Below are 8,473 nucleotides of genomic sequence, written 5' to 3' on the forward strand. Positions count from 1 at the left end.
CTGCTCTGTAGGGGAGCACGTGCTCTATGCAGGGCATCCCATAGAGGCACCCGCCTGCTCTGCCACCCCCAAGGTCGCGCTCCCTGTGCTGTCCCATGGGGTCAACCAAACCAGCAGTTGTACCGTCTTGTGCCTGATGATTTTCACAGTCTCAAGGGGATGGGGAGGGAAGGGGAGGAGGCTTCCCACAGGGGCCGCCCTGCATGTGAAGAGTGCCAGTGTGGCCCAGCAGTGAACCCCCCAGGCTGGTGTCAGGCTGACTGATTTCTGAATCCCTGCCCCACTGTACACCAGCGCTAGGCCCTCCAGCAAGGTCTCAAACCTCTCCGGCTGAGATAAGGTGATAACGAAAGTGCTTACTTCAAAGAGTTGTGAGAATTAAGTAAGAAATCCATGCAAAGCATGTGACACAGTGTCTGGTAACCAGGAGGGGCTCAGTAAATGTCAGCTGGTGTCACTGTTACCTCAGGGTTCCTGTGAGAGTGAGGGAAGTTGATGGGAGGACAGGTGGGGTAAGGTACAGAGAAGAATCCCAAGAAGAAACAGAGTCTAGGGAGGATGCTGGTGTCAGTGGTGGGAGGGACTGTGTGATGTGAGTCTCACGTGTCAACTAGGGCAGGCCGTGGCACCCAGATATGTGAATAAACATCAGTCTAGATGTCACTGTGAAGGTATTTTTTAGGTGATTCACATTTAGATCATTAGACTAAGAGTAAAGTAGTTATTCTCCAGGATGTGGTTAGGCCTCATCACAAAGGCCTTAAGAAGGAAAAAAACCAGAGGTGCCCTAGAGAGGAATACATTCTGCCTTCAGACCAACTTTGGACTTCAGCAGCAACCCCAGCTCTTCGCTGGTCTCCAGCCTGTCTGCCTGCTGCGCAGACTTCAGCCTGGCCAGCCCTCATAATCACGTGAGCCAATTCCTTAAAATCAACCTCAGTCTCTCTCTCTCTCTCTCTCTCTCTCTCTCTGTATGTCTCTCTCTCTCTCTCTCTGTCTCTGTCTGTCTCTCTCCATATATATCCTATTGGTTCTGTTTCTCTAGAAAACTGTAACTAACACATGCTGTTATGTAAAATGTAGAAAAAATAGAGAAAAGTAAAATGGAGACAATGAAGGGTCAGGCAAGGTTGGTGGAGGAGGGAAGAGAAAGGGATCATTGTACATATTCAGAGCACGAATCATCTCCCATTTATCTTTGTAGCCTTAATGCAGTTCCTGGTGTATAGGTACCAAATAAAGGAAAGAAGGAAAGAAGGAAAGGAGAGAGGGAGGAAGGGAAGGTGGGAAAGAGGAAAAACAGAAATTCCCAAGACAGGCTTGAGGCAAGATTCTGCTTTAGTTGTCATTCTCCCTTTTTAATTCTTGAAACAATGCCTAGAGTATTCCTTTTCAGCGTACTCTAAAATCAAACAACAAGCACAGATCTCTTACCATTTCCTCCAGACCTTTTGCTTCATCAGACATCTCTCTCATCTATCTCACTTGGAGGTCCAGCCAACAATATCTTCTTTTTAAAATATTTAGTCTGGAATCTGTCTTGGCACAGCCATAATGCCCTGCTTTGATTATGGACCGGTGGAGAGATGGGACCCGGAAGACAAATGCCCCAGATTACTGGGTAATGACATTCCGGCCACCAGAATTCTTCCCTGTGGTTTCAATTGGATACACGCATTGCATGCACTGTAGTCACCCACAAAGCAGCCACATTCCTGCGCAAGACACTGGAATTGTGTCTCTGGGAAAATGTCCCACCTGGAACAATCCCTGGAATGCCTTCTAGAATTAAAGTAGACACTAAAGATGATGGGTTATCAATTTATTATTTTAGTTTTGTTCATCCTCAGAACTCAAGAGTGAGTTTTCTCTTTTGTGGAAGAATTGCAGGATTCTGGGGAGACTTTGATGCTCAAAGGGATTCTTCCCACCATAGGGTCAGAGAACCGGTCTTTTAGCTAAGATCTGACGTGTATTGAAATAACAAACTACCCCTGAATAAAAGAGCACTCTGAGATGGAATCAGACATGCCTTCGAGTGGGGTTTACATAATAGAGGGAAAGAAGAGAAAAAAGTCGTTAAAAATCCAAGAGGAAAACATGCCTGAAAATAAACTTGATGCGTTTTATAATTTGGACTAGGACAATTCTCATTCACTCCTTTCCTCTTTCATTCAAGGATTTATCGACAGTCTATAATATATAAGGGACTCAGATATACACAACTTGGGAGAAGGGTAAAGGTGCAAAAACAGAAAAGGAACTTTAAATCCACCTTTCACATTGACAGATGCAGGTCTGGTGATTTCACCAAATTACTTCCTAACTAGTCAGCATCAGGAAATAAGTGACATTGGTGTTCATTACCCTCCTTCTCACTTTTCATTCCTCATTTCCTAGACACCCTGTGGACACCCCTTCGGTAGTTCTATTTAATGCCTGCCTAGAACCTACACTTCATGTTAATTTCCACTTTAATCCAAACTTACCTGAGCTAGCCCCTATTCCTTCTCACCTGGATGGTGCTGTGTAAAATAACCATAGTAAACAATTTCCTTTTAAGGGATCTAGTTGGAAACGTGGATGGCCCCCAAACATGCAGTTCCCTCTGACTATGGGGAAGGTTGGGAATGACTTGCTGCCTCGGTGACTGAAAGCCTGGGGCTCCGGGACATGCAGCGCCTTACGCCAAGCAGGATTTCTCAGACCGTGTTTTGTGGGATATGAGTTTCAGGAGAAATTCACAGGTATGCTACAAAGAGAAACTTTTTAAAAAATTGAATGAGTATGGAAAACATGACATAATAAATCCCCCCTAGGAAATCCCCAACCCTCAAATTAGTATAATAAAGGCTTGATATCCTTCAGTAAAGAAACTCATTGATTTTAGTTCAGCTTAATAGTAATTCCAGGTGGGAAATAGATTTTTTCCTATGGAATGATGGTCCACAGCACAGTAGCTTAGAAAATGCACGCCCAAACTCATGAATAGAAGTGGTGAGATTTCAGACGACTCCAAACAGCAGAGAGAAAAAATGTCTTGAACTGGGGAGGGTTGGTGATATGGTTTGGGTCCGTGTCACAGCCCAAATCTCATGTCAACTTGTAATCCCCAGTGTTGGAGGTGGGACCAGGTGGCAGGTGACGGGATCAGGGGGATGGATTTCCCCTTTGGTGCTATTCTCCTGAGAGTGAGTTACTGCTAGATCTGGTTGTTTAAAAGTGTGTAGCACCTCCCACCTCCCACCTTTCTCTCTTCCTCCTGCTCCAGGCATGGACGATGTGCCCGCTTCCCCTTCATCTTCCGCCATGATTGAAAGTTTCCCGAGGCCTCCAAGCGTCATGCTTCTTGCACAGCCTGCAGAACCGTGAGCCAATTAAACTTTTTTTCTTTCTAAATTATCAAAATTTTGTATTTCTTTATAGCAGTGTGAGAATGGCCTAATACAGTTGGTTTAGAGGAGAGGAAGAAGTTCCAGCCCAACTGCATGGCACCCCAAGAACATGCAGACCCATATTGTAGATACATCCCACGCTCCTTCATCTCCCAGCGGACTTGTCCTTCCTCTGGCAGGTTCTTCCCGGTCCTTTCAGGTCCCTCCTCTTCAAGTTTGTCCACTTCTCCATCGAGAAGACTTAACTCTGCCCACCTTGCTCCCCTCTCAGGCCACTCCTGTCTGCCTCTCTGCATACCGGTACTGATGCAAGGCAGGTTCTTGGCTTTGCTCAGGAAAAAATTCAAGAGCGAGCTGGCAGTGGAAGGAAGCAAGTTTATTGAAGCAGCAGTGTCACTGCTCACTGACTGCTCCTTGCCCAATAGAGTTAGCCACAGGCAGTTTGCTCAGAGGAGCAGCATATGGGCTGTTGGTAAGCAGTATTTATACTCGTTTTTAATTAAATGCAAATTAAGGGGTGGGTCATTCAGAAATCTCTAGAAAATGGGTGGTAACTTCTAGATTTGACCATGGAAAGGGATGACAGCTTCCGGGTGTTGCCATGACATTTGTAAACTGTCATGGCACTGGTGGGAGTGTCTTATGCTGATGGGCAGCTAGGGCAAGTAGAGGTTGCTTTCTTGGTGCCACTTGCTGGTTCTGGGCACCAAAGGGTTGAAAGAGGTGTCACTTGCTGGTTCTGGGCAGTTTCCTATCTGGTCTGGAAAACAAGTCCTGCCAGTCTCCTACTTCAATACCAGCTGTACTTTCTCCTTTGCCTAGTAGGGGAGCAGCTGCATTTTCCTTATTAGTTGGCTCAGCTTCTTTCCTTCAATGAGTTGCTATATGTTACCCATGGAGGAAGGCTATGCCTTGTTGCAAAGATTCCACAAATATAAAACTCTAGCTTCATTGTAAGATATATATACTTCAACTCTTTAGAAAAATAAATTATAATAAACACACACTCAAATTTGACATGCAGCAGATTTTAACATACTAGAGACCACCACTACAGTGACTTCTACTAGTGGGTGAGCTTGGTTAAGTTCAAACCCGGAAACAGCATTTCTCTCTTGAAATATATTTTCACTCTTGTGTATATATTTGAATGTCTTATACACGTGTCTTTGAACAGATCATGTAGGTCTGCCATAATCTGTTCCTGAATTTGGGCCTGTGCATGTACCCAAAAGTAAACTATTGCAAGTATACACCCTCTGTTAACATGGGAAAGACCATGCTCCATTAAATAGCTAGGTAAGGCTTGGGTATATATGGTCAGCACTGTGCTATCTTCTAGGGTGAAAATCAGTGATCCAGTACAAGTGGACATGTTATGCATTTTCTTATGGCAGTATCATACTGTAGTAGTTTTAATGAATTAAGTTTTCTTGCCTTCAAGTTTACAAATTTTATATGTGTGTGTATATATATATACACACACACACACACACACATATATGTGTGTGTATAAGACAGAGTTTATGCTTATATTTATTTTCCTCTGCCCCACAAGTGGGAATGGGATAATTATACTTACAATAAGAAATGTATCAAGATAAAAATGACAAGTCTGACCAGGTCGAAGGCCAGTCAATGAAGGCCATGTGTGGAAAGTTTTCTCTAAAGTCATGCAGAGACAAGGAGAACATTAATAATTATTTGTCATTGGGGTTCACCTTTTATGGAGCTAAAAGTTACTGGATGTACTTCAGGCAGTAAAAATTTGCAAAATAGTTCTATGATGCCTGCCAAGTTACAATGGTATTTTGAAACAGAATATAGTGAGAATAAAAATAAGGTTATTGGTATCTTACAGTGTGTCTTGAGCTTACTGTACCTAGAAAACTGAATAGGAACTAAAATTAAATCTTACAATAAAAAGTCACATCCAGCATGACTCTAAGTAGATGTACTCTGAGAGAAAATGGAATGTACCGTCAGGGGTAGTTTTGTTAAACAATCTGTTTAAACAATGCAACTGGCTACTATAAAAATTCAACCACTCTCATGTCTCATAAGATACTAGCTCAGATGCAAGAATTATCACCCAGTGTGTTCAATGAATCAATTAAAAGGCTGAAATTTTGTGAAATTTTGATAACTCCGGTGGACCAGACTCTGTGTTGCTTGCTTTTGTATTGTAGGTTTATGCAGGCAAATATGAGAAAGATTTGTTATTTTCTAAACTCTTGACATGTACACGACAGAAGAAGAAATTTTTAGATGTTTAAATCAGTTTTTAACACACCTTCAAATAAATTGGCAAAAATATAAGCTAGCAATATGGACAGTGTGAAAATAATGGCAGGGAAAAAATTCACCCGGAAGGGTTCACGTCAACACCATGAAGTGAGTTCAAATATTCATGGTAGGTAGAGTGGACGTGAGCTAGTTATTAAAAATATGATAGCATCTTTCAAAACTACTTTGCACCATGACTTGCAAATTGTTAGTTTTATTAAGGAGTAGTATTTACATTGTAGACTTTGATGTGTGATATGGATGATGTGACTAGTTAGTTCTAGAATTTACCTTTTTCACACCAAAGACCAATGCCAAATGAGATAAGAAATCACTGGTCTTTGTTTTTTTGTGGTTATTGTTGTTGGTAAACAAACTCCATTACCATACTATCTCTCAAATATAACAAGGTTGGACCACTGAAGCTTTATATATATACTTATCTTAGACTGTATCTATCTATCTATCTATCTAATCTATGTGTCCATCTATCTATCTGTCTGTCTATAATATATTTAATTTTTAAGACAGTATATTTTTACAGAAAAATTGAGCAGAAAGTACAGAGAGTTGCATAGTCTCTCTCCCCTACCTCAACATACACAGTTTCTCCTAGTGTTAACATCTGACATTAGTGTGGTACACTCGTTAAAACTGATGAATCAAAACCGATCCTGCTATATTATGAACTAAAGTCCATGGTTTAGGCTAGGGTTCATTCTGTGTTGTATAGGTCTATGTGTTTTGACAAATGCATAATGTCATGTATCTGCCATAACAGTGCCATACGTAATGGTGTCACCACTCAAAGGACCACTGTGGTTTTAATAAGCTGAAAGAGCCCAATTGGAAAAGCAGAGTGACCTTGGTTACCTTGCTTACAATGGTCAGGAAAGCACCAGGAATGAAATCGAAACACATTTCAGTTTCATTCAGTACATCTCATTTCATGCAATACCAACTAAACGTACCTGCTTTGATCCCAAGAATGAAGGAAAATAAGGGATAGAAGGTGGCCAGGCAGAAGGAATGGTGTGATGCAGAGAAAGCACTGGAATCCAGCTGCACTCGGCTGCTCAGACTGGAGCATTTGCCTGCCTCCCTGGGCTCAAGCTCCAGGTTCATAAAGTCAAAGTGAGGAGTCTGACTCCATGATGGGAAAGGTCCTGCCAGCTCCACCTGAAAGAAGGCACAGTCATTATAACCAGGGTTCGTATGTGTTTAATGGATTGGTGAACATTTTCCTTAAGCCCCAGGATTTTTTTGTGTGTGCCAATCGCCTTTGGAGATTTCAAGAATTAAAAAACAAATGACTAAGAAAACATAAATATGAAGACATATATTTTGGATTTTTATCTTCTTAGTAAATAACATGCTTGGACTACAGCTAAAATAAAGAGAAAATGATAACAATATAGATTGTTTCTAGATAAAAGAACATTCTCCTTGTCATGAAAAAAAAAACAATACTAACTATGTGAATGCTTCCAGAAGGTAGAATTTTCATGTGGTACCTATTTTTCTTTCTCCCTTTTGTTTTTAAACACAGAATCAATCTAAAGTTGGTTCATGGTAAGAGAAGAAAAATGGGAGAGGATTTTTTTGTTATAAGTGCCTGTGGATTTATTCTGAAACCCTAAGTTCTAGATTGGAAACTTTTTTTTTAATCCTTCTTTTGGGAAAGAAGATGAAATCCAAAGGATTTTGTGAATGTACACTATTAATAATAGTTACCATTTATTTTAAGCTTGATGTCATAAGCACTTTACATGGATTGTAACATTCTATCTACTCATCAATCTTATGAAGTAGACACTGTTATTATCTCCATTTTACAGACATGAGAAAAAGGCACAGAGAAGTTAAATAGCTTGCCCAAGGTCACTCTGTGGTGGTTAAGCTGGGATTTGAGCCGAGGCAGGTTGACTCCTGAACCTGAGTTTTTAATCACTAAACTCTACTGCTATAAATTATATGCTTATATTTATTTGTATACATGTGTTTATTTAATGGGAAAAAGATTCATATGACATATCTGAGATGGGAGCAGACACAAGTAGTAAAATATAGATGATTTACAAAAGGCTTGTTATGCATTAAAAATGCATACATCCTGGCCTTAGCTGTTTTAAAATTGGAGTAAATTACTGTTCAAATTTCTGTTGCAATTAGAAGACGTTGGCTACTGCTGTTGTTGTGAATAATAAAACTCTTTGTCTCTGACCCAGGAGTCTCATGTCTTATACCAGTTGCTAGTTTTCAAGAAGGGTAAAATCTGAGACCCTTAGTAGTTCTTGACAACTGTTTCTGGAGTTTTTATTTCCCCAAAATATTGTCACTATTGCTTAGATGTCATACCTAGATGAATAACACTTGCCAAAGAAATCTTTGAGTCAAGTTGAATGAAAGAATTACCTTTTACTGGGAACCTATCAGTGGTTCTCACCCATGCTAGCATCACAACCACTGTGTACACTATAGATTATTATCTCCATTTTGCAAATGAAGAAACTGAGGTATAGGGACATTATTTTCCCCAATATCCTACAGCTCACAAATGTTAGAACTAAGGTCTGAAGCTAGTCCAATGTTCTTTTTACCGCTATTGCCTCTTAAAACATTTTAGCTACAGAAATATTAATTTTCAGATCAAATTACAAAGGTCACTGGGAAAGGAAAAATGATTGTTTAAAGAGAAAATTTAAGCTTCACACAAGAAGGGAGAAGTAAAGAGTAAATAAGGATGAAAGAAAATAGAAAGAGGAGAGACAAAAAGGGATTAAAAAAAATGT

At 40.5% G+C, this 8,473-nt stretch overlaps 1 long non-coding RNA gene across 1 annotated transcript; it reads left to right on the top strand.

Moving 5' to 3' along the window:
* The first annotated feature begins 812 nt into the window (after positions 1 to 812).
* On the top strand, positions 813 to 7,085 carry LOC135969924 (uncharacterized). The gene is made up of 3 exons (XR_010585281.2): positions 813 to 911; positions 2,564 to 2,747; positions 3,272 to 7,085. It is a non-coding gene; the product is annotated as an uncharacterized lncRNA (long non-coding RNA).
* The last annotated feature ends 1,388 nt before the right edge of the window (positions 7,086 to 8,473 follow it).

This window comes from Macaca fascicularis, chromosome 3, assembly GCF_037993035.2.
Source record: "Macaca fascicularis isolate 582-1 chromosome 3, T2T-MFA8v1.1".
NCBI classification, from domain to species: Eukaryota; Metazoa; Chordata; class Mammalia; order Primates; family Cercopithecidae; genus Macaca; species Macaca fascicularis.